Source organism: Paralichthys olivaceus, chromosome 19, assembly GCF_024713975.1.
Source record: "Paralichthys olivaceus isolate ysfri-2021 chromosome 19, ASM2471397v2, whole genome shotgun sequence".
Classification (NCBI taxonomy): Eukaryota; Metazoa; Chordata; class Actinopteri; order Pleuronectiformes; family Paralichthyidae; genus Paralichthys; species Paralichthys olivaceus.
Genome location: NC_091111.1, coordinates 194642 through 221246, shown reverse-complemented (window position 1 = coordinate 221246; position 26605 = coordinate 194642). Strand labels below are relative to the sequence as shown.

Genomic DNA, 26605 nt, shown 5'->3' with positions numbered 1-26605 from the left:
GAGATATTTTGAATTGTATTCCTAATTCTATTTTACTACTCAAACTAGATTATAAACAATATTTTATATACAACAACAAGTTTTAAACTTGATAAAAATAATGTTTTCCTCTGATTGGCTCCACTACTCCCAAAGGATCATGGGAGTTGATTCAATAATGAATTTGTCTCCATTCATTTCCCTTATATCAACCACCAATCCCAAAAAAAGGTTGGAATCATAAACAAATAACTATCCCAATAAGGATTTCCCTAAAATTAAAAAAAATATTTTAAAACATACTCAGAAATTTCAATTACTCATGAATTTTTTACAACTTTAAAATATTTTTTTCTCCTTAAAATACACATCCCACTCTCAAACAATAAGAATTAAACTTTACAAATATATTTTATCCACTAATTAACCAAAAAATGGTAAATACACTGAGATTCTCAGACGTTTTGTTTTAACCACAATAAATAGGAACACGCAAGACTTCCCCCCAAAATACATTACAAAACACAATAGAATGAAATACAACAATAAAATGAAATACTTGTTCTACTACTACTACTACTACTACTTATGGTGAGTATACTGATGACATGATGCTATTGTGATTGTTAACAACAGTATGTAACAATAATCCTATATAATGATAATATTTATAATAATATATTAGAAATATGTGTTGTGCTTCTGCTGCTGCTTCATTGGAAAAAAAAACATTCAGCCACTCGGCCCTGTCCAAGATGAAACACTAAAACACTTGGCTTCGGCTAACAATAGTCTTTGGCTTCCACTGACTGCATTTCCATTGGATTTGCACTCAAAATCACTGCTTTTTAATGCTTTGTGAGTGTGGGAATCATGGGGATTGTGACTTGATCAGGTGGGTGCAATGGTTTTTTTCGTCCACCAGATGGAGGTCATTGACAACTGATCACAACAGTTTTTTCAAGCTTCAACATCTTGAATCAACTTTATCAGTCTTCAAGTCAAGTCAACTTGTCACTTATCAATAATGCCATGTGTGCAGAACATACAGAGAATTGAAATAGTGTTTCCCTCTTATCCCCGGTGCAAACAACATTCAACATGAAATATCAAATATCAAAAATACAAGTCATTCAAAGATAGAAACAGGCAGTGGCAAATCTAGATGATATCAAGAGTATAAATATTGCAGATATGGCGGGATGAACAGAATGAACGGTATAAATATAAACAGAATTATCAGTGGAATATCAATAGAAATATGGAAATATGAACAGAATTACAGTAGAAATAGAAATGGGATGCTCTCCAAAAAAATCCACCACCACCACCACGACTACAAATGACTTCAAACGTGCTCCTAACACTATTCTGGAGGAACGATTTGGGCCTCCACACTTTTTTCACTCCTGACCGTCGCATTCATTATCATGATCATTTATTGTTCTCTTAGTTTGTTGTTGTTGTTGTTGCTGCTGCTGTTTGGTGTGATGTTTTTTAATCCATGTTTTATTTTGCTACAAAGGACAATGACTTGAATACATTGATTTTATTGCATTAAAATACAATACATAATACAATAGAATGAAATACAACAATAGAATGAAATACAACCATAGAATGAAATACAACCATAGAATGAAATACTACCATAGAATGAAATACTTGTACTACTACTACTAATGGCAACCGTACTGATGACATGATGGTTGTGTGATTGTTAACAACAGTATGTAATAATGTAATAATAGTAACACACTTTGGATCTGTCTGTGTGTATGTAATAATAATAACACTATATAATGATCACATTTATAATAATATAGTAGTAATATGTGTCTGTTGTGCTGCTGGGAACGTGGGTTTCATCTTTCTACGAGCTTCCAATCAAAAGCGGTTCACTTTGGATCTCTCTGTGCAAAGCCGCTACAGTCTGCACCACATGTGATGCTCGGCCTCAGGGAGGGCCGTGCCCACCCTCCGGTGGCCGCTCAGGGACCCGCACCAGACACACTTTGGATCTGTCTGTGCAAAGCCGCTAGAGTCTGCAGCACATGTGATGCTCGTGCTCAGGGAGGGCCGTGCCCACCCTCCGGTGGCCGCTCAGAGACCCACACCCGAGCTTTTTTTTTAAAATCAAGCCTCTCAAGCCCTTTAGATAGATAGATAGATAGATAGATAGATTACTTCATTCATGCCCGGAGGGAAATTAAGTCATCATAGCAGCTCACGTATCAGAACACAACAAAACACAATACAATAGAACAAAACAAAACATTGAGGTAAAAAGAACAAAAACAGAAACACAAGATGAATAGGCAGACAAGTAGTGCAGTGGCAATATGATGGTAATAGTAATGATGATATGATGGTAATGTTATTGTTAGACAGTATATAAGAATAGTAGTACAGTATATATATATATATATATATATATAGTATACAATATAACATAATATATATTTATATAGATAGTAATTATACCAATATAATAGCAGTATATAGTAATAATGGCAGCAACAGTATATATAATAATAATAGTAATAGTAGTAGTAATAATATAATAATAATAACATGTACACATGTATAAATATGTGTATATAGACTTATATATACGAAGAATATACAGAGAACATACAGAGTATGATATAATATGATATGATATATAGTATATAGTAGGGTATAAATATAAGTACTTGACTATACAATATACTATCAGTGTGAGAATATGTAGACTGGGTGTGCAAAAGACAATATTATTGTATAAAATGGTTTAAATTAACACATATCACAGAAGTAAATGTTCCAGTATATGGGGCGTAGTGTAGTACAGGCTACATGGTGCAAGGGTGACAGGTATATTAGTGCAGTTCTGTGATGGTGGTTCTGACAGAGGTCGATGAGTTATATAGTCTTATTGCGGTTGGAATGAACGATTTCCTGTATCGCTCCTTAGAGCAGCGGGGTTGGATGAGCCTGTGGCTGAAGCTGCTCTTTAGCTTGTCCAGTGTTTTGTGGAGGGGGTGAGAGGGATTGTCCATGATTGCCAGCAGTTTTGCCAGCATCCTGTTCTCCACCACCTCCTCCATTGTGACAAGCTTAGAGCCAACCACAGACTCTGGTTTCCTTATGATTTTGTTCAGTCTGTTGGCATCCTTTGTCTTGATGCCCGCACCCCAGGACACCACAGCAAAGAAGATGGTGCTCGCCACAACAGACTGATAGAACATCTGCAGCATCTTGTTGCAGACATTGAAGGACCCGAGCCTCCTCAGGAAGTAAAGCCGGCTCAGGCCCTTCTTGTAGACGGCCTCTGTGTGGGTGGACCAGTCCAGTTTATTGTCCAATGTGATACCGAGGTACTTGTATGCAGGTACCACCTCCACATCCGTCCCACCGATGCAGACAGGAGAGGGGCTTGTTCCTCCTGAAATCCACCACCATCTCCTTTGTCTTCTCCACGTTGAGCTGCAGGCAGTTCTCCCCACACTACTTCACAAAGCGGTCGACCAGGTCCCTGTACTCAGCCTCCCCCCGCCCTCAATACACCCCACAATCGCCGTGTCATCAGAGAACTTCTGCAGATGACACATCCAGTGCAGTGCTTAAAATCAGCAGTGTATGTGGTGAAGAGGAAGGGGGACAGTACAGTTCCCTGGGGGGCCCTGATGTTACTGATCAGACGATCAGACACACAGTTCTGTAATCTCACAAACTGTGGTCTGCCCGTCAGATAGTCATCGACCCAAGTAATGAGGGGAGCACTCACCCGCGTGCCCTCCAGTTTGGCCTTCAGCAGTCTGGGCTGGATGGTGTTGAAGGCGCTGGAGAAATCAAGAAACATGATCCGGACTGAGGTGTTGGGTGTGTCCAGGGAGGAGTAGGCCTTCTGCAGCAGGTAGATGATTGCATCATCAACCCCAACATGGGGCTGATATGCAAACTGCAGGGGGTCTTGTGATGGGCACACCAGCGGTCTGAGGTGTGCCAATACCAGTCTCTCCATGACCTTCATGATATGAGAGGTCAGTGCCACCGGCCTGTAGTCCTCCAGTGCAGCAGGACGTCCTTTTTTGGGCACTGGGACCAGGCAGGATGTTTTCCAGAGCACTGGCACTCTCTGAAGGTGTAGGCTCAGGTTGAAGAGGTGCTGGAGAACTCCACAGAGCTGGCTGGAACATGCCTTCAGCACACGAGGGCTGACGCGGTCCGGTCCAGCAGCTTTCCTCTGTTTGAGCCTCTCCAGCTCTCTCCTCACCTGGCTGGCTGTGATGTGTAGTCCAGACTGGAGGGTAGGGGATGTCAGTGGTGGGTTTGAGGGTGGTGCAAAGAGGTGTGTGTTGCAGGAGGTGGTGGTGGTGGGGGACTGTGGGTGATGTGAGGATGTCCTGGGGGTGGGAGGTGTGAAAAAGTCTGTGGTGAAAGCCAGCGGAGGGGTGGGGGGAGATAGTGACGGGTGTGGTGTGGGGCAGAGGGTGATGGGGGGAGGTGAGGGGTTGGTGCTCTGAGAAGCAGTAGAGGCAGTCGTAGGGGCAGTGGAGGGTCCACTGGGGGTGGGGGGGTTGTTGATGAACCTATTGAAGTACGTGTTCAGCTCGTTCGCACGTCGTTCATTCCCAGCTGCTCCCTCACCTCTCCTCTGAAAGCCGGTGATCTCCTTCATCCCACTCCAGACGTCTCTGCTATTGTTGTCCTCCAGTTTGTGCTCCAGTTTTCTTCTGAAGTTGTCCTTGCTCTCCCTGATGCTGCTCTTTAGCTCCCTTTGTACCCGTTTGAGTTCTGCTCTGTCCCGTGATCTAAAGGCCCTCTTCTTCTCGTTGAGAAGGGCCTTCAGGTCGCTTGTTACCAACGGTTTGTTATTTGGGTAACAGCGGACCTCTTTAGTGGGTATGGTGTTGTCTATGCAGAACCCAATGTACTCAGAGACACAGTCAGTCATGCCATCCATGTCCTCACCATGTGGCTCATACAGAGCATCCCAGTCTGTGGCCTCCAGCGCTCCACGCAGTGTTTCCATGGCCTCAGGAGTCCATTTCCTCACTGTCCTCACTTTGACTGGGTGCCGCTGAACCACAGGCTTGTATGATGGTGAGAGCAGGACTAGGTTGTGGTCTGATCTGCCCAGTGGTGGCAGGGCAGTGGAGCTGTATGCATCCTTAACATTTGCATACAGCAGGTCCAAAGTCTTATTGTCACGGGTGGCACATTTTACAAACTGGAAGAATGTTGGGAGTGTGGATGAGAGGGAAGCATGGTTAAAGTCACCTGTGATGACAATGAAGGCCCCGGGGTGTTGTGTCTGTAATCCTGCAGTCACAGTGTGGATGACGTCACACGCTGCTTCTGTGTTCCCAGATGGAGGAGTATAAACAGTGATGGCGAAAACACTGGTAAACTCCCTCGGCAAATAATATGGACGAAGTCCGACTGCGACGAGCTCGATGTCCGGGTTGCATACACGCTGTTTAACTGTGACGTACCCGGGGTGACACCACCTGTTGTTCACGAGCAAGGCGAGACCCCCTCCTTTCTTCTTGCCGGTCGCGGTGGTGTCTCTGTCGGCTCGAACCGTCTGGAAGCCGGGAATGGTGACGTTGGAGTATCTGCTCGTGCAGCCACGTTTCCGTGAGACACACAATACTGGACTCCCTGTACTCCCTCTGTGTTCTGATGAGCGCTTCCAGTTCGTCCACTTTATTTGCCAGCGACCTCACGTTTCAAGTGATGACTGCAGGGATGAAGGGCTTAAACTTCCTCTTCACCATCCTCCGTTTAAGCCTCACTCTACAGCCCCGCCGTCTCTTCTTTAGCTCCTCCGGGATGGTGGGTCTCTCTCCGGCCAAGAGGGTGGTGTGCCTCAGGGCCATCAGCTGGTCGCGGGTGTAAACAATGCCGGCGTGTGTTGCAGGCATGCTTCCAGTGATCCGAAGAGACCGAAGTGCGGTTAATAAAAAGTGTCAAATCAGTTGCAAAAGCATCTCGTCATTGTGCGGTACGAAGATGCACAGAGCAGTGCAAAAATAAATATAGAAAACAAACAGCAAACGTAATAAAAACACAAAAGACCGACAGTAATACACGGAGCTGCTACGACAGGCTCCCGTTAGTACGGCGCCATTTATCTTTACTTTAAGGCCTTATCTCTGACAACTCATGCAGGCTTCAGGCAGGGGATCTGAAAAATGAGTATGCTTGTCAGGGGACGGGGTCTGACCGCTGTGCCGAGTTTCAGACCCGTGCGACCTCCGCAAAGGTCAAAGGTCACATGATGGATGGCTTATCTCAGTGTTTGTGCCGTCTTCTTACCCACTCTCGCCCCTATACCCTGACCCCCTAACCCTTATGACCTGAAACGTGCTCCTAACACTATTCTGGAGGAGCGATTTGGGCCTCCACACTGTTTCACTCCCGACCGTCCCATTCGCTTATCACGGGGAGTTGTTTTTCGCCCATATCTCCGCAACCGTAGGTCGTAGCTGCCGGCCACTGCCACCAACGGAAAGAGCACCCCTGAAAATGGGGGGGTAGCCAAAGTCCCGAGTCTCTGGCACCCCTGGAAATAGCGTGTCCGCAGAGCCGGACGCGGACACGCTCGGCTATTATCCCCTTAACCCTAACCCTAACCCCCTAACCCTAACCCCTAACCTCTAACCCTTACCCTAACCCTAACCAGTGGCCCCATGCCTAAACCTAACCATTAACCTAGCCCTATATCCTAACCCTAACCACTTCCCCTTCTCTAATCCTAACCACTTCCCCTTTTCCTAACCCTAACCAAATCCCCCTTTTCCCTAACCCTAATGATTGACATTTTAAATTTAAATTTTTTAAATTTTTAAAAAGGGGATGAAAATGATGACAAACACAGGACTAATGCTCAAGGCCGTAAGCCAAAGAATGGAACCAACAAGTTCTGTTCATGACTGTGGCCAGAACAAACCTGGAGCAGATTCTCCCCTTTAAACAAATAAAACAAAAATAGTTATGAAACAAGATGGAATAAATAAACATATTATTTTATGTATGTGTGTGTGTGTATATATGTACATATATAGTTGTATGTGTGTATACATGTACGCATACATTATTATTTTTTATTATTATTATCATTATCATTATCATTATCATTATTATTATTATCATTATCATTATCATTATTATTATTACTATTACTATTACTATTAATATTATTTATCCAATCTAATTTAAATCATGGTATAAAAAAATATGAAAAGGAGGATTCCAAACCAAATCACTTTTATGAATATTTTTTTTTTTTTATATACGAATTAATTAATAAGGAGATATTTTAAATTTTATTCCTGATTCTATTTCACAACTCAAACTAGATTGTAAACAATATTTTACATACAACAACAAGTTTTAAACTTGATAAAAATAACGTTTTCCTCTGATTGGCTCTACTACTCCCAAAGGATCAAGGGAGTTGATTAAATAATGAATTTTTCTCCATTCATTTCCCTTATATCAACCACCAATCCTAAAAAAAAGTTGGAATCATAAACAAATTACTATCCCAATAAGGATTTCCCTAAAATTTAAAAAAATATTTTAAAACATACTCAGAAATTTCAATTACTTATGAATTTTTTACAACTTTAAAATCATTTTTTCTCCTTAAAATACACATCCCACTCTCAAACAATAAGAATTAAACTTTACAAATATATTTTATCCACTAATTAACCAAAAAATGGTAAATACACTGAGATTCTCAGATGTTTTGTTTTAACCACGATAAATAGGAACACGTGTGAGCAAGACTTCCCCCCAAAATACATTACAAAACACAATAGAATGAAATACAACAATAAAATGAAATACTTGTTCTACTACTACTACTACTTATGGTGAGTATACTGATGACATGATGCTATTGTGATTGTTAACAACAGTATGTAACAATAATACTATATAATGATAATATTTATCATAATATATTAGAAATATGTGTTGTGCTTCTGCTGCTGCTTCATTGGAAAAAAAAAACATTCAGCCACTCGGCCCTGTCCATGATGAAACACTAAAACACTTGACTTCGGCTAACAATAGTCTTTGGCTTCCACTGACTGCATTTCCATTGGATTTGCACTCAAAATCACTGCTTTTTAATGCTTTGTGAGTGTGGGAATCATGGGGATTGTGACTTGATCAGGTGGGTGCAATTGTTTTTTTTGTCCACCAGATGGAGGTCATTGACCACTGAGCACAACAGTTTTTTCAAGCTTCAACATCTTGAATCAACTTTATCAGTGTTCAAGTCAAGTCAACTTGTCACTTATCAATAATGCCATGTGTGCAGGACATACAGAGAATTGAAATAGTGTTTCCCTCTTATCCCCGGTGCAAACAACATTCAACATGAAATATAAAATATCTAGTATGTAATAATGTAATAATAACAACACACTTTGGATCTCTCTGTGTGTATGTAATAATAATAACACTATATAATAATCATATTTATAACAATATAGTAGTAATATGGGTCTGTTGTGCTGCTGCTACTGCTGCATCATTCATTACTGACCGTCCCATTCGCTTATAACGGAGAGTGTTTTTCCCTGAATATCTCAGGGACGGAAGGTCGTAGCTGCCGGCCACTGCCACCAACGGAAAGAGCACCCCTGAAAATGGGGAGATAGCCAAAGTCCTGAGTCTCTGGCACCCCGGGAAATTACGTGTCCACCGAGCCGGACGCGGACACGCTTGGCTATTATCCCCCTACCCAACCCTAACCCTAACCCCTAACCCCTAATCCTAACCCTACCCCCCCCCCCCCCCCCCCCCCCCCCCCACACACACACACACACACTCATTTATTTATTTTAATAAATATCAATTTTTGTACAGTTTACTGAATATATTGCGATACTACTGCTCAATTAATTACTATTATTATCCCATCACCTATTCAATTTGTAACCCATGTCAAGATATGATATAAATAAGAATAAATAGCTTAAAGGCTGCATAAATAAGTTTAAAATTAGTGATCCATTTTATGTAAGTCAATTCATCAATGTTAATTAGAAATGTTCATACAACAATAATTTAATGTCTATTTAAGATTAAAAGTATGCTGACAGAAATTTCATGCCTGCCCCTTTAAGGGACTAGTGACACTCAACGCAGCGCCTGCGTGATGCTGCAGCAGAGACCATAGGGAGAGAGCAGAGGAGAAAACGGAGAAAAACGAGCTGCGATTAATAAGCAGAAAAAGAGTGAAAAAAGTTGATTTAGCAGTTGAAAAATATAACTTACCTGGTCGGGAACTGACGGGGATTTTATGAGAACTAAGTCACACCGGTTTTGGTGAGTTTTGTGTTTATTTTCTTGCAATTTTGCTGCGTTGTACCTTTTTAGCGGAAAGCTAATGCTAAAAACGTAGCTATTCACAAGGAAATGCTCCGTCATAACCTGTTTATCAGTTATTTTTTTGGGTTTATGAAGACTGTAAATGTTACAAAAGTGTGTGTAAGCTGTATAAATGAAAGGTATGCGCTGTAGTTTGTGTGGGAGACGGAGCCGTGAGTTGAAAGAGACCGCTCCGCTGCCATTTTGAGACGAAAAAACACCGCAGCAGTAACGTTACAACTCAGAAACTGTGAAACATTTAATTGTGTGATTTGAGGATTTAAAAAGAGATTATTTGTGTTTATGACATGTTACACAGGTCAGGGTTTTTGCTCGGTTTGAAGCTGGGTCGGAGCAAGGACTGTGCACACACAGACGGGATTCAAGATGGCGAGCCAGACCCAGACCTTCACCTTCAACTCATCTACTCCTTCGCGCCAGTGAGGAAATCTTCGGCGTATGGTGACTCAGTGGTAGGAGTATCAGGAACTAGTTTGAACTGAACTGATTGATTTGTTATTTTTTTCGGACTAAATTGAACTGAGGAGAAAAAAGACTGGTCTAACTTAACTTAGATTAGCTACGAAAGGAAAAAGTGAAATACTCTTTTCAATTATACTTGCCTTAGTATTAGGAACCTGCAGGGTATTTGTTTTGTTTTGTGTACTGTATTTTATATGTGTGTTTTGCATTCAGTAAATTGCCGGCCTTTTGTACTTAGAGCAACGGTCTCTGGTGTGATTAGTCTTGCTTCCCACTCCTTAGAACAGGGGTGGGGAATCTTTTTCACATCAAGGGCCATTTCAATTTTTCCAAAGTCCTCAGAGGGCCATACCATTATGAACACATAACTAAAGATGAAAAAAAAGACAAAAAAAGTCTATAACTGCTGCGTTACTAAGCCTCATGTTTGCTGCATGTCTAGACTCACCTAATGTGATGGCTGGAACTGTTTTTCTCTAGCAAGGCGTCTGATATTAGCTGGCAGTGATGATGATGCTACTCGAAGCTGGTTTTCCAAGTTTGAGTCAGTCAGTCTTGAGCGGAAGCGAGTCTTTGCAAGAGTCAGTTTTGAAAAGAACTGTTCACAGCGATACGTTGTCCCAAACAGAGATGCAAACTTCAGGGCATGTCTCCTCAGGATGGGAAAATCCTCAGCACGAACATACAGTTTGTAAAAGTCCAGCAGAGAAAGGTTGTGGTACTTGGCTTTGAGCTCGTTGTTGTTTTGCAGATCAATTATTTCCATTTGGAGGTTGTCTGGCACATCAGACGGTTGCACATTAAATGGTGTCGCAAACACGTCGAGTTCCTTTTGTATATTTTTCACATCATGAAACCTCTCATCAAGTGCCTGGATGAGTTTTGCACACTCACCAGCATATTCAGTCGTAACATCAGGCTTTTGTTCTTGTAGGGTGGGAAAGTTCACAGTGTTTCCCCTTTCCAGCTGTCCTTGCCACAGCCTTAACTTCACTTCAAATGATTTCACATTTGAAAGCAGAGAGCTGATGAGCTGGTTGGGACCTTGCAGCTTGATTTTTAGCTCTGACAGGTGCTTGCTGATGTCCACCATGAAGGCCAGATCACGGAGGAACTTGCCATCACTGAGCTCCATGACAGGTCCACCCTTCATCTCCATGAAGCGTCTGACTTCTTCCCGCAGTGTATAAAACCGTGCGAGCATATTTGCACGACTCAGCCATCACACTTCACAATGATAAACCAGATCACCATACTCTGACTCAAGCTCGCTGAGTAACTCCTTGAACTGGCGGTTGTTCAGCCCTCTGCTTTTAATGAAGTTTATGGTGGACACAACTGTTGTCATCACATTGTTAAGCTTCAGGGAATGTGCACACAAACTCTCTTGATGTATGATACAGTGGCATACAACTAAATCACTTGGATCCAGACTCAGTCGGCTCATTTCTTTTTTGACTAAAGCAGTCAATCCTTTTTGCGCGCCAACCATTGCGGGAGCTCCGTCAGTGGCGATGCCGCTCAACTTCTCAAATGGCAGTTCAAAATTGTTCATGGCCACAATAACTTGATTGAACAAATCCTCACCTTTAGTAGTGCCATGCATGGCTTGCAAAGACAGCAACTCCTCCTTTGTTTCAAACTCAGACGTAATCCCACGCAGAAAAATTGCAAGCTGCGCTGTGTGTGTGATGTCTGTTGTCTCGTCACAGGCCAGAGAAAAATACTCGAAGTCTCTTGCAGTGTTCTTGAGTGTTTTTTCAATATCTTGCGCCATATCAGTAATCCTTTCTGAAACGGTTCTCCGGGACAAACTGACGCTTTGAAATGATTTCACTTTGTCGGGGGCTAGCAGCTCCGCGGCGGCTACGAGGCACTCCTTCACGAACTCTCCTTCAGCGTGAGGTTTCAGCTTCGTGGCTATCAGTTCACTCACCACAAAACTTGCACGCGTAATATTCTCTCTGTCAGTCTGTGGCCGTGTGATAGCTGCCTGTTGAGCACCCAAACTCCGACGAAGAGCGTTAATTTTATCCAAACGCATTTGTCCTTTCAACTCGTCGAGTTTAGCATGTTTCGAGCTGTAATGGCGCTCGACATTGGCCTTTTTCATCACCGCAAGCGCCTCGCCACAAACTAGGCACACTGGCTTGCCTTTCACTTCAACAAAGAAAAAGTCATTTGTCCATTTTTCCTGAAATACGCGGCATTCTCCGTCCACCTTCCTTTTCTTGACAGTCGCCATGATGCATCACTTGTTTGTGTCGGTACTTGTCATGTGTCAGTCACTCCGACCCAATGCAGTGGTACGTACATCACATGCTGTGTTCACTGACCCTGACGTTGACTCGGACATAGGACTCTCTCTCGGAAAACTAATGACGGGCGATATATTTTTTTTCCTGATTTTTTTTTTTATTCATGTATGCATATATGAAGATATAAAATATAAAAATTGTATTGCATTGCGGGCCAGTTGAAATGGCCTCGCGGGCCGTATACGGCCCGGAGGCCGGACGTTCCCCACCCCTGCCTTAGAACCTAGAACTGGTCCAGTGGCGCAGTAAGTGGTGTGATACCGGTGCTACAAATTCAATTAAATTTTATTTGTATAGCACCAAATGATAATATACATTATCTCAAGGAGCTTTACATAGAAGGTCAAGACATTAAAATATTGTTTAATATAGAGAAACCTAACAGTTCCCACAATGAGCAAGCACTTTGGTGACTGTGAAGAGTAAAAACTCCCTCATATACAGGGAGAAACCTCTAGCAGAACCAGGTTCAATGTGGACGGTCATCTGCCTCTACTGGTTGGGGTGAGCAGAGAAAAATGGGGAGAGAAGAGAAACAGTGGGGAGGGGGAGGCGAAAGACCAGAACACTTGAGCAACATCAGGTAGCAGCTCTGACTAGTTAAAATGTAAACGATAACAGTGTAAAGAAGTTATTGATTATTAATGATAGCAGCAACAATTAATATAATAATTAATTAAGTATTGTTGTTAATAATAATAATGATAATAATAATAGTTGTTCTCCTTCAGTTCTGGAGTCAGAGATACCTGCAATGAGAGAGAAACAGAGAGAGGGACATGGGAGAAAAAAGACACGTCAATAACATAGTTATTGACATTTATTAAAATAAATAAATGAGTGTGTGTGGGGGTTCAGGACTCACCTGATCCAGCCAGGCTTTATCAAAAAGGAATGTTTTAAGTTTAACCTTAAATGCACAGAAGGTGTCTGCCTGGTAGCTGAATGCTCTACCTCATGTTCTACTCTTACAGACTCTTGAAACCACAAGAGAGACTGTGTTTTGGGAACGAAAACACCTACTGTAGATGCTTGAGAGAGAGTCTGAGCCAGGGACAGTAAATATGGTTGAGGTTCCATCAATAAGGTGAGTAATAAAAAATGTGATACCTTACTCTGATGTAAACTGTGTTCTGAGAATGTTTTGTAAATCTGTGGGGATTTATGTAGGTAACATTAATTTGACAACTTGTACCATTTCTATTGGGGAGCCAATTTCACGGCTATGCTCAGTATCAAATTCTAAATCCACATTAAAAAATTGGGGAGTAAAAACATATGAAAAGATGAGGAGGGCAGTTGATTTTCATGTGATTTTTACTATGTTGTAGACTGGTTTGTTTTAAATGTCCCCATGCAAAATGGAACGTGCATAACTTGTAGGTACTACAGTACCAGTATAGTGCCTGGAAAAGATAATATTGGATACATGCATGATGCCTCGAGCTGCAACTGACAAGTAACACAGAAAGTGAGGGTAAACAAATGCACGTAAGAGGCATTGTCATCATCCACAGGGTCTTCTCCTGTGTCTTTTCACTCTGTAATGTGTATACTGATGACTGCCGCAGCTGGCATGACAACAGATTACTTTTCAAACTTGCTGATGACTCTGTGACAGTCAGTCTCCTCCATGCGGATGAGAACAGCCATGGTCCCATTGTGGATTGTGAATCTGTATTGCTGTGACTGCATTTTTACTACTAAATGTGACAAAAACCAAGGACATGAGTTTTAGGCATCAGCCCTCAAACTCTGAGTACTATCATCAAGGGGCAGGTGATAGACTTTGTAAAGAACTACAAGTACCTTGGGATGAACATTAACTATGATCTCTCTGATGACTATGTCCCTGATGATGGCTGTTTGTATTACGGATAGCATGTGGCTGATCCCTTATTCAGTAGAACATGTAGTAACATGTCCATGTTCCATGCTGTTTATTTAAAAATAATTTACTTGTCTTCTTGTACAATGCTCAATGATATAGATATCCATTCCAGATTTCTGCAACATACCTTGGAATTGTATCCATAATTAATTATGAAAATAAATCCAGTTTATGATTTGTGATATATGACAATTTGATTCTGACTGATCATAATTCAAGGTCAGCTTTAATTTGCCTCAATTCAAGATACCTTAAATGAAGTTTAAAGTTAGAATGTCATTGTGGAAATCCTAAACTAGAATTGTGATTAATGAAGCATTGTGTTAGTTCATGCAGGACACGGAGTCATGTGCTCAGCTATACCGATAGGTTTATGGGTGCTCGTCAGTCACCCACCAATCACAGCCCATTCTCTCACCAAAGCGGTCCCTTTAAATACAACCTCATCCTCACTGATCCCTGCTAAGCTATAACACTTTTAGCACTGTAATGGAAATTTTACATTTGTGTGTGTATAAATGCATAAACAGACATGTATGTGGAGGACTGACCAAATGGTTGACCAAATTGTTCATCTAAAAGGGCAACTTTAAGGTTTACGGTGATGGCTTAAGAAACTTGAGTTTTATGGCCTTGAGAAACCACAACTTTATGGTATCTCGTATCTCTGATTGGGATCAAACAACTGGGATCTCACAGGGGGGGGGGGGGTCATCCACAGAACATGTAAACAAAAGGACAGGATGTCTCCTCCACTGAGTGAAAATACAGAAGGGTAATATATACCTTTGCATGCTTAGTGGGAGGGGGCGGTGATTTATAAGAACACAGATTCTCCTATGTTCTTTGCTTATTTGTGCATGTCATTAAGGTGATGTGTACCAATGAGTCCATCTGCAGATGCTGAATTAAACTTAAAGAAAGAAGTGTTTGACTTTGTGCTTGTTTCACAGAAACTGCCACCACAGCACCGAGTCCAAACACGGTTGTGGTAAATCATCTTAAACAAAGGTACCTTGCCTGCTACGCCCACTGGGGGCTCTGCATATGTTCCCTGTTTTATCTCAGCACGCTGCTCGGCTAACCAGGGAACATCCATAGAATGGAGACTTCAGCGCCAATCATAACTGTGTCCCCATTTGCAACAAATGGGTAAATCATGACAAAGAGTTCCTGACTGAACTCGGAATAAAATGAATTTCTGAAACTACAATAGTTCAAATGAATTGTAGATATCTAATGTTATTTTAATTCTACCATTACCTGTCTTGACATGTACTGTAGATGCTTGAGAGAGTGTCTGAGCCAGGGACAGTAGACATCACTGAGGTTCCATCAATAATGTGAGTATTGAAACGCATGATATTTTACAATATACTGTGAAGTAGATTCTCAGAAAGTTACAGAAATTTGTGGGGGAAAATTGTTTGCAGATGCTATGAATGTCGTGTTAATTTCTGACACTCAGTTCACATTTATAGAGTTGGCTTGTTTTGTCAAGAAATCATCCATGTAAATTAAAAGAACAGGGAACAAATTATTCATCATGTATTGCTATATTTATTTCTTTACCATTTTCACTTTCAGTGTGGCCAGAGGCATTATGTTTTCAGCTTGTCCATCCATCTGTCTGTCCCATTCATGTGAAAGCGATATCTCATGAACAACTACATTATGTAAGTCAAAGGTCGAAAGGTCAAGCTCACTTGACTTTGCATTGTTTTGAATACAAAGGAAATATCATTACATGTGGCACAAACATTCACTTGGACTCAATGATAACTTGAATAGAATTCAGTTGTCAAAGATCAAATGGCAAGGTCACTAGGACCTCACAAAACACACTTCTTGCCTTGTAAATGCGATATATCCGAAATGCCTTGAGGGAATTCTTTCACATTTGGCACCAACATTCGCATGACATTGGATTCAATTTTGGTGGCCAAATGTCACAGTGTTCTCACAAAGTATGTTAATATTTTTCCTGAAAATGACATCTAAAGATCAGCTCATGGGAATCTCGTCAAACTTGGTAAAAACAGTAACTTCAACTCAAAGATGAACGATTTTATTCCCTTCGAAGTTAAAGGTCAGAGTAACCTCAAGTCACTGTAAATGTGATATGTTAGGACTGTCAGTAGGGAATTTCATTATATCTGGTAACTTGGAGTCACTGCTTGAGTGAATTTCTTATCAATGTTACATGAGTTGTCTCTTGGATTTTAGCCCTCTACCTGGTCAGGGGCCTAAACAGGGGCCAAAAAGACACGACTCAGAAACTTGTAGGCATTTTACATCTAGGAAAAGTGCCACCAATTGTCCAGCAGGCATGCCTCACAAGGTGCTTCCAACTTGGGTAGTGTGACTGGGTTGGCAGCCTCTTGGTTCTGGAGCTTTTGGGAAAATTAGGATCCCTTTCGGGGCCTTCCCAAGGGCCTAGGAGCCCCATATTTGACCCACTGGTCACGAGAGGCTCTTTGAGCCTGCATTACCCATTTTCACCAAAACCGCAGAGGGGCCCAGGTGACCTTTGTGACCTTTGGTATCAATTAAGCCAATTTTTGAAGTTCCATTTTGACAGCAGTACCTCAAAGTAATGGTTAATATTTACCAGTGTGTTAGGTGAATGTGTATATGTGCTCAGGAAACTATTTGTAATACGGTCTGTTCGTGTAGCGTGAAGTAATATTGATAATTACATGACGACGATTAAGTCAACATAAGGCACATTAATCTCCTGCAATGCTAACTGTGCGCCGTCTGTGGAATAGTAGTACACCGTGGCTGTGGAAAAACTATATGACTAGTGTTGTTGCAAGCAGGGTATTTTAAATTTATTTTTTCAGAAATATTTGCGTTACTGAGTGAGTGTACTGTTCTAAATTGTGAGTTGCAATATATTATCAGTATATTAGAAGTAAGCCGAGTTAAAGAATATTTTGTGAAATGCTGTATTTGTTTATCTTACATGCTTATGTTTACGTTATTACTGGTATCCAAAGTTGTTTGATGAATGCAAGTGCTAGGTGACAGATAAGACATGTTAAATGTCTGTCTGGATGTACATTGTCTATAGTAATATTTCAGTATAGTCTATTGACGTATGTAATATTTCAGTTCGGTAGATATTCAGCAGTAATTGTACACATTGTGGCATTTGTATTTACGGTAGGTGGTTACCCTGATAATGAGTCATAATACACATGATCTGAGAAAGGTATGTGTCCATTTATCGTTCACTCAAATACTCCCTTTTTCAGGTATTTTACACTATAAAAACAACTTCCGGCTACGGCGACCCGAATGTAGTTGTGCTTCCTGGGTCCCTGGGGGAACCTCTACTGAAAACTTGGGGCCCCTGGGTGGTTTTGGGCTCGAACTGAGGTAGGAGGTAGGTGGAAAAAATTAGATCTCTTGACCTGCAACACCCAGAGCTTTAATAACACATATGGAGCCTTCTGGGGTGAGAGGAGATCCAGTGTGCAAAATGTCAGAGCTCTAGCTGGTCAGGGGTCCAAACTGCGAATCTTTGATATCATCTAGATTTGCCACTGCCTGTTTATATCTTTGAATGACTTCTATTTTTGATATTTTATATTTCAAGTTGAATGCTGTTTGCACCGGGGATAAGAGGGAAACACTATTTCAATTCTCTATATGTCCTGCACATATGTAATTATTGATCATAAAGTTGACTTGACTTGAACACTGATAAAGTTGATTCAAGATGTTGAATCTTGGAAGAACTGTTGTGATTCGTGTTCAATGACCTCCATCTAGTGGACGGAAAAAACCATTGCACCCACCTAATCAAGTCACAATCCCCATTATTCCTACACTCACAAACCATTAAAAATCAATGATTTTGAGTGCAAATCCAATGGAAATGCAGTCAGTGGAAACCAAAGACTATTGTTAGCAGAAGTCAAGTGTTTTAGTGTTTCATCTTGGACACTGCCTTTGTTATTTGTCTGTAGCCATGTCCAAACTATTCCATAAAGGGCCGAGTGGCTGAATGTTTTCTTGCCAATTCAAGATGCAACAATTTTTACTGTCAAATACACAGCAGAACACACGTTCCCCTGTGAATTGAAATTCTTGTGCTGTCCTTTCTGGAAAACCAGCTGACCAAAATTGACATTCAAATACAATATTGACATCAAATACAATAAGAATATGAAACATGTTTAAGAGTAAGGTGAAAACAAGGGTAATGAGGTGAATAGGGTGAGGATTTTGCAAAACTGAGCAGTGCAAATGTATGCAATGTAAATGTAAACAGTACAAATGGACATAGTTTAATAATGGAGGCAGCTCTCCTGTGAACCCTGCCTGCGGTGGTAAATGCTCTGCAGAGAGGGCAGTGAGTTCTTGATGATTTTTTCTGCTGTCTTCACCACTCTCTGCAGGCGTTTGCGGTCCATAGTAAATGTGCTGTCGTACCACACGGTGATGCAGCTGGTCAATATGCTCTCAATGATCCAGCTGTAGAAGTTGCTGAGGATCTTAGGAGTCATCCCAAACTTCCTCAGCCTCCTCAGGAAGTACAGCCGCTGTTGAGCCTTCATGACTAGCTGTGTGGCGTTTAATGTCCAGGTGAGGTTGTCACTGAAGTGGACCCCGAGGTATTTAAAGCTGAAATGATTGAAGCAGCAGCAGCAGCACAACTGACACATATTACTACTATATTATTATTAGTTTGGCAAACCCCCCCCATTTTCAGGGGTGCTCTTTCTGTCGGTGGCAGTGCCCGGCAGCTATGACCTTCGGTCCCTGAGATATTCAGGGAAAAACACTCCCCATTAAAAGCGAATGGGATGGTCAGTAGTGAAAGTTTCACCAAGTGTGGAGGCCCAAATCGTTCCTCCAGAATAGTGTTAGGAGCACGTTTCAGGTTATTTGTAGTCGTGGTGGTGGTGGTTTGTAGTGCTGGACTTTTTTGGGAGAGCATCACATTTATATTAGTACTGTAATTCTGTACATACTGCCATATTTATATTCCACTGATAATTCTGTTTATATTTATACCATTCATTCTGTTCATCCCGCCATATCTGCCATATTTATACTCTTGATATGGTCTAGATTTGCCACTGCCTGTTTATATCTTTGAATGACTTCAATTTTTGATATTTTATATTTCATGTTGAATGCTGTTTGCACTGGGGATAAGAGGGAAAAGCTATTTCAATTCTCTGTACTTCCTGCACATATGGCATTATTGATCATAAAGTTGACTTGACTTGAACACTGATAAAGTTGATTCAAGATGTTGAATCTTGGAAAAACTGTTGTGATCCGTGGTCAATGACCTCCATCTAGTGGACGGAAAAAACCATTGCACCCACCTAATCAAGTCACAATCCCCATTATTCCTACACTCACAAACCATTAAAAATCAATGATTTTGAGTGCAAATCCAATGGAAATGCAGTCAGTGGAAACCAAAGACTATCGTTAGCAGAAGTCAAGTGTTTTAGTGTTTCATCTTGGACACGGCCTTTGTTATTTGTCTGTAGCCATGTCCAAACTATTCCATAAAGGGCTGAGTGGCTGAATGTTTTCTTGCCAATTCAAGATTCAACAATTTTTACTGTCCAATACACACGAGAACACACGTTCCCCTGTGAATTGAAATTCTTGTGCTGTCCTTTCTGGAAAACCAGCCGACCAAAATTGACATTCAAATACAATATTGACATCAAATACAGTAAGAATATGAAACATGTTTAAGAGTAAGGTGAAAACAAGGGTAATGAGGTGAATAGGGTGAGGATTTTGCAAAACTGAGCAGTGCAAATGTATGCAATGTAAATGTAAACTGTGCAAGTGGAGATAGTTTAATAATGGAGGCAGCTCTCCTGTGAACCCTGCCTGCGGTGGTAAATGTGAGTGAGTTCTTGATGATTTTTTCTGCTGTCTTCACCACTCTCTGCAGGCGTTTGCGGTCCATAGTAAATGTGCTGTCGTACCACACGGTGATGCAGCTGGTCAATATGCTCTCTATGATGCAGCTGTAGAAGTTGCTGAGGATCTTAGGAGTCATCCCAAACTTCCTCAGCCTCCTCAGGAAGTACAGCCGCTGTTGAGCCTTCATGACTAGCTGTGTGGCGTTTAATGTCCAGGTGAGGTCGTCACTGAAGTGGACCTCGAGGTATTTAAAGCTGAAATGATTGAAGCAGCAGCAGCAGCACAACTGACACATATTACTACTATCTCACCAGTTACAGTTAAAGCTGTAAAGTTACCCAGATTAACTTCATTATTTTCATTTAGTCAATCCAAACAGTAAAGTGGACAGAATGCATTTTGTTGATTCTACAAATTTTAGCAGGGAGATAACACAATTTCTATGCCAAGATAGAAACAACAATAAGTTTTCACAACTAATATTCAGCAATGAGATGGTCATGATCACCCATGGGCATCATGTAAGAAAACCAAAATACAAATACAAAGTAGAAAAGATAAACCATAGTCTTTTACAAATTTGGGTAAATAACCAAGAATTAAGAATAGCCTTGTCCATGCCTACAATATGAAGAGCCACAGTGAAGGTAGAGGTAATGAGGTAGGATAGTAATCAAAGGAAATATCGTGTTTCAGGGCCATTCTGCACCCATCAATTAAACCTCAAATGAAACCATTTGTTACATTCACAGACTGACATTTCTACAGATAATTACATCTTGATGCCATACAATATAATATGGTTTACGGCAAACAAAAGAGAAGTACTTAAATGTCTCAGAGAAACATTGTCTGAACCATAGACTGTATATAAAGAGGTCTGAACCCAGTTATCTTGCATGGCTTAAGCCTGGCCCCCAGCTTTACTGTGGGGAACCTTGGAGTTACATGAAAACAAGCCTCTGGGACAGCCTTCTTCCACCTACAAAATATGAAAATGAGAAACATCTCGTCTCAAAGAATGCTGAAAAAGTAGTCCATGCATTTGTTACCTGTCGACCGCTTGGGGAATTCTGTGAAAGAATAAAAATGTTGTGGCTTGTTCAGATGTGTTTTACTCACTGCAGAGTGGGGAGAGACATCACACAAGGCGGTACAATTCTTTCTAATGGACAACATTCAGAGTTTAGGTTTTTGTATCATCACTTAAATGGATAGTTCAACGCAAAAAGAAAATTCACTCATTATCTACTCATCTCTTTGCCGATGGAGGGGTCTCTGTGAAAACAAATGTGAATACAACTCCAGGAAGTCCTGGACAGGCTAATTTATTATACAATTATGCTCCAATCATTCACTAAGTCATGTGATAAACACCTTCAGCACCCCTGCTGATGTGGCATATCTGTATGCATTGGGGGTTCAAGTAAATTGAATTCACACTGTGATGTGAGAGCTTGTGAATGGTTTGTATTTATATAGCACCTTTCTAGTCTTGATGATCACTCAAAGCACTTTACAATACAGTTTGCAATTCACCCATTCACACACATATTCATACAGTTTTTTTTTCAATGAAGGGCAATTTGGGGTTCAGCATCTTGCCTAGGTTTACTTGCTTGTGTGTCTTGTGTTGCAAGATCCTGCTTTGGCTGGAGCTGGGGGCCATCAGTGAAGTAGAGGTAGCTGGCCACTGCCTCATATAATAATAGCCATGCTCATCCTGCCATTCAGATGAGTTTTGATTTCTGTAGCATTAATTTGATCTTGTTTTGGTCTGGAATTCAGTTCCTGTCAGCCTTATCAGTTGAATTTCTTTTTTGTTTTAGTTCTTTGAAAATTACTTTTTGTTAGAAAAATCTGATCCATCATGTGTCTTCCCTTATTTAGTGCCAGATGACTCTGATGCGCCAAACCAAGTTATAAATTGCCTGTGAAAATAAAACTGAAAATCTTGTAATGTTCAAGGACAAATGATTATCGGCAAAGTTGGAGCAGCAAAACAAATCAAAAATAAAGAACCTGGGTGTTACTCAGGACTAGATTTTAATCCACACATAAACAATGTCACAAAGATTGCCTTTTATCATTTAAGAAACATTGCAAGAGTAAGACTGTACCTCACTTTGGAAACTGCCAAAAAGTTGATTCATGCTTTTATACTTTCTCGCCTGGACTACTGTAATGCACTATATTCAGGATTACCGAAAAAATCCATCGATCGCCTACAGTTTTTGCAAAATTCAGCAGCCATGGTTTTAATGAGAAATAGGAAAAGATTCCATATTACTCTTATTTTAGTGTCTTTACACTGGATTCTAGCATCACTGAGGATTGATTTTAAAATTATTTTGCTTGTTTTTAATTCTCTTAATGGTACAGCACCGTCATACATCTCTGACTGTTTATGGGAATATGTTACGAATCATTCCCTCAGGTCGTCTACAGCGGGCTTGCTCAATGTCCCCAAAACAAACTATAAAAGGTTTGGGGAAGCAGCTTTCTCTTGCTTCTCTTTCCTATGCTATGCTATCCAAAGGTTTGGAACAAACTCCCACCACACATCAGACATGCTTCTTCTGTTGATAGTTTTAAGAAACAACTCAAGACTTGTTGCTATGATAATACATTTTAGCTGCATTTTATGTATAAATACATTTATTATTATTATTGTTATGGTCTCAGCCAGCCAGGCCATAACAACATGTAATCAGGAAAGCTGTCTCAAAAGCCATCCTCCTGGGAAAGTAGATACAGTAAACACAAAGATCGATGTCATGAAGAAAAGCAGGAACTTGAAAGGTGCATAAAAATATCAAAAGAAATAGAGAAAACAACAACAATTTTCTTCTACAACTCCCAACATGCACTGAACTGTGCCTGTGGCCCCATATTTTTATCATATTACTTCATGTAATTAAAGTCCATTGTTTGTGCTTCCATCTATCTATCTCTCTCCCTCTCTCTCCAAATTTCACTACTAATACTACCACCATATTATGATTATGATGATGATGATAAACTGTTATTATTAATAATATAATTGCATCTCAATGTATCACTATTCATTATATTTATATTTTTATGACAACAACAGTCTCTCTCTGTCTCTCTCTTCTCTCCCCTCTTATCCACTCATCTCTCCTCTCCTCCATTATTCTCCTCTAGTCAAGGCAGATGGGCGCCCACACTGATTCCAGAAACTTGTTGTAGTCACTCACTCATAGTAAACTCACTTGAATACTATAATAATAATAATAATATTGATACTACTAATACACTTTATTCATATAGCACTTTAAAAAACGGAAGTGCTTTGACTGAAAAGCAAGCAAAGTAAATACAAACTTGAACAAATAAAAGCAGTAATATGACAATCAAATATTAATTTGGTCCAATTTTGAGTGAAAATGGCAGAGCAGATGTTTTGGTTGCAAACCTAACAATGCTCTACTTGGCTCTACTATTGCACTACTACTTACTTGTATGCAAGTAGAGCTATATTTTATCCTGCACATTGAGGCCTCCATCATGAAATACAATGCACAACAAAAGACATAAAACAGTTTGTATTTTGTTACATGTGTCAAACATTACATACAGTACAAAATACTATGAATATATCTTAATATATACACATTTCACTTAATAGTAACATGCCATCGCCCAAAGATATCAGTAATCATATCTTCAGTTTTAGAGCATGCCATTACTTCTGACTATACGTATTGGCAGCTCTGTGCAGTAAACACATTTCCCGTTAGTCTGCATGAAGGTGACTGTCATCTTATGCTCAGTGACCTGGAAGTAAGCCACGCCTCCTATTGTGTGATTGACAGGACTGGAGTAGAGCTGCCAGGACTGAGGAACACTGTCCTTGTGAGTGGTGTCAGGATCGCTGACCACCCCACTCCCACTGACTACATATGAGCTCCCATCATCCTCTCTGATGAACTGTTAAAAGTACAGAGACAGACAGCATTAAAGGCATCAATGTTGTGCTCAATTAGACCAAGATACAGCGACAAAATTCATTAAAGGTTCAGTGTGTAAGATTTAGGTGAAAGGGAGCAGAAAGTGAATACAAAGCAATCCTAGTGATGTTTTCACTAGTGTGTTTTATCTAAATTGTATGATTGTTGTTTTCTTAGAATGAGCCATCTATATTTAAATACTTTATATTTACATGGGGAGCAGGTCCTCTCTACAGAGGCCGCCATGTTTTTACAGTAGTAAAAACTGGACAAACTAAACGCCTCTTGAGTTTTTATGACAAGTGAAGGCTGCCACAGGTTCTCTTTCATGTTTGGAAGAGGAGGGTAAGATGAGGGGTATTCAGCTGCAACATGAAGCTGCACAGTATAAGTAGGAAGTATAATTCAGGAAAACTTTCTCATAAACCGTTCCTGGCAGAGGCCGTCCACAAAGAGCCCAGTTCTGCCGGAGGTTTCTTACACCTGGGAGTTTTTCCTCCCCGCTGTTGCTCATGCTTGCTCGGTGTGGAACAAGTTGGATTTTGTGTTTCTTCTTGGACTTGGACTTTTGTGCAGCACCCTTAGACAACTGCTTGTTGTGATACCGTGCTATATAAATTTGAAATTTGAAATATTCAATTACTCACAAATCTATCTCTCTATATATATTTTTTCTTATTAATCAGCTGATTGTGGGCATTTTGAATGCCCATTCAGATATTGCCGCAATCTCATCCAGCCAGTCGTGCGGTTGTGATCAAATTTGAAATCCTTTCTCCTCTCTCCGGCAGTCAGCTGTCATTAGTGATCCGCTGTAACTCCCCTTCAACCCAATCTCCTCCGGTTTAATCCGAAGCCATGGTCCAGTCCAGCAGAGTCATTCATAATTATTTCTCCATCAACCCCTCTGATGCCAATGACATCACATAGGGGTCAAAATGCCAAAAGTCTTAATTGCATAGAAATAAAAAAAAATATTCAACTGTCAAGTTAAAGTCTCTCCTGATTTAACTGTTCTCATATCAACCACTTGTTTCCAATCTTATTTCATTGTAGGGCTTTATGCAGCACATTGATTCCCTCTTACACTGACACACACATATTGACAATCAACACATCTGTATGCTTAGACTGCAACACTCACATTGCACAGTAGATTCCGCTTGCTCCAACGTGTTTTACAGAGACACAGATAACTTCATAATGTTGTGGTAATTATAAAATTAAATATAAAACCATATCATACAAGTGGTAGATGAAGTTACCAGATATTCCATCACAGTGTATCATTCTATGGTATTGTTTCCATCTTTTCAATCCCCCCTCCCTTTCTGCTTCTGTTGTGCAGTGACTTTAGTTTTTTTACGGTCATTTTGTGCCATACAGACTTGCATAGTGAAGATAAGGCTTACAGTGTACCATTCTTAAGGCTGTCTTTACTCAGTAGCCATCACATTGTGCAATCATTTACTTCATTGAGATAAGTTGAAGCCAATTGTTGGACTGTAAGTTATACTACTGCAGGAAAAACAAATGCTCATCTTCCTGGAACAATATGTCAACACTGTGCTCATATAAAATAAATAAGATTTCATCTTTATGACTAATTATATTGACCAGTAATATCCGTTGAAACAAAGTATCATTTAACCCAATAACTATCTGGATGGTTTCTAATTTTTGGAAATGTATAAAACCTGTGACATGCCAGTCTTGGTGCCAGAAAATGATGCAAACTAGCTTTGAACTATCAACAAGTACAGTCTTTGTAGCACCCACTAGTGAATGCCACCTCCTGTACAGAGAGGGGCAATCTTGCACATGCTCTTCTCAAACACAGTGTGATAAGTGGGATATGAAAAAGAATAAATAACTGTCAAAGAGACAGACAGACAAATAACAACACACTGAGATACACTTCCTTGATGTGTATCATTTACACATGATATTTTTTATGATTGAGCGTGCACTCACTTACATACCTGCAGATTGTGGTCATGGCCAGACAAGTACACAGTGACTCTGTATTTCTTCAGCAGGGGCCTCAGTCTGTTGACCAGACAGGATGTTGGTCCGTGATGGCCGATGGACCAGACAGGATAATGACCAGCCACCACAACATAGGCTGATCTGACACATGTCATACATACTGGCACTTCAGTTAAAAGGCAACAACAGAACAAAATGTAACTGTATCACATCTTAGAGAACAACCACAGCTCTGTCTCATTTGCTTCTGTTTCTGTATGTTAATTGAAAGTGGCATGATGATGCAGAAATCGTTTGTATTTAGTGCCGTGCAAAAATATTATAATTAATAACATGCATAATACAATCATGCACATAGCAATGACTCCAAACATATAGCCTTATAAAGATTTATCAAGAACTATCTTCACAGATAAGAGAAACAAATAGCTCTTCACATCATCAAGTTATTTTTTGACAGCATGACGTAACAGAGGAATGTTTTTCGAGCAATGTTGCAGATCATCAAACACATTTTAATATAAGGTAAAGACAATGTGAGTATATCATTGGATTTATTGAAAGGAAAGAGTTAATCTAAATCCCCCATTAAAAGGTAATCCACCCCAAAACCTAAATACTGTTCTATTTGCAATAACTTTAAGTCTTTTACATCCCTGTGGAGGAATTTTTGAACCATTGCC

The 26605-nt window shown here is 40.4% G+C and overlaps 1 long non-coding RNA gene across 2 annotated transcripts in view; it reads left to right on the top strand.

Moving 5' to 3' along the window:
- The first annotated feature begins 9147 nt into the window (after window positions 1-9147).
- Window positions 9148-26605, top strand: part of LOC138405545 (uncharacterized) — a 28246-nt gene continuing 10788 nt past the window's right edge. The window contains exons 1-9 of one of the 2 annotated variants that reach the window (XR_011239307.1): window positions 9148-9315; window positions 9677-9830; window positions 13133-13245; window positions 15003-15060; window positions 15334-15392; window positions 15637-15725; window positions 17310-17440; window positions 18459-18645; window positions 19988-20174. This is a non-coding gene — a long non-coding RNA (uncharacterized lncRNA). The remainder of the gene's footprint in view (window positions 9316-9676; window positions 9831-13132; window positions 13246-15002; window positions 15061-15333; window positions 15393-15636; window positions 15726-17309; window positions 17441-18458; window positions 18646-19987; window positions 20175-26605) is intronic. The other variant, XR_011239306.1, reaches the window with a different exon arrangement.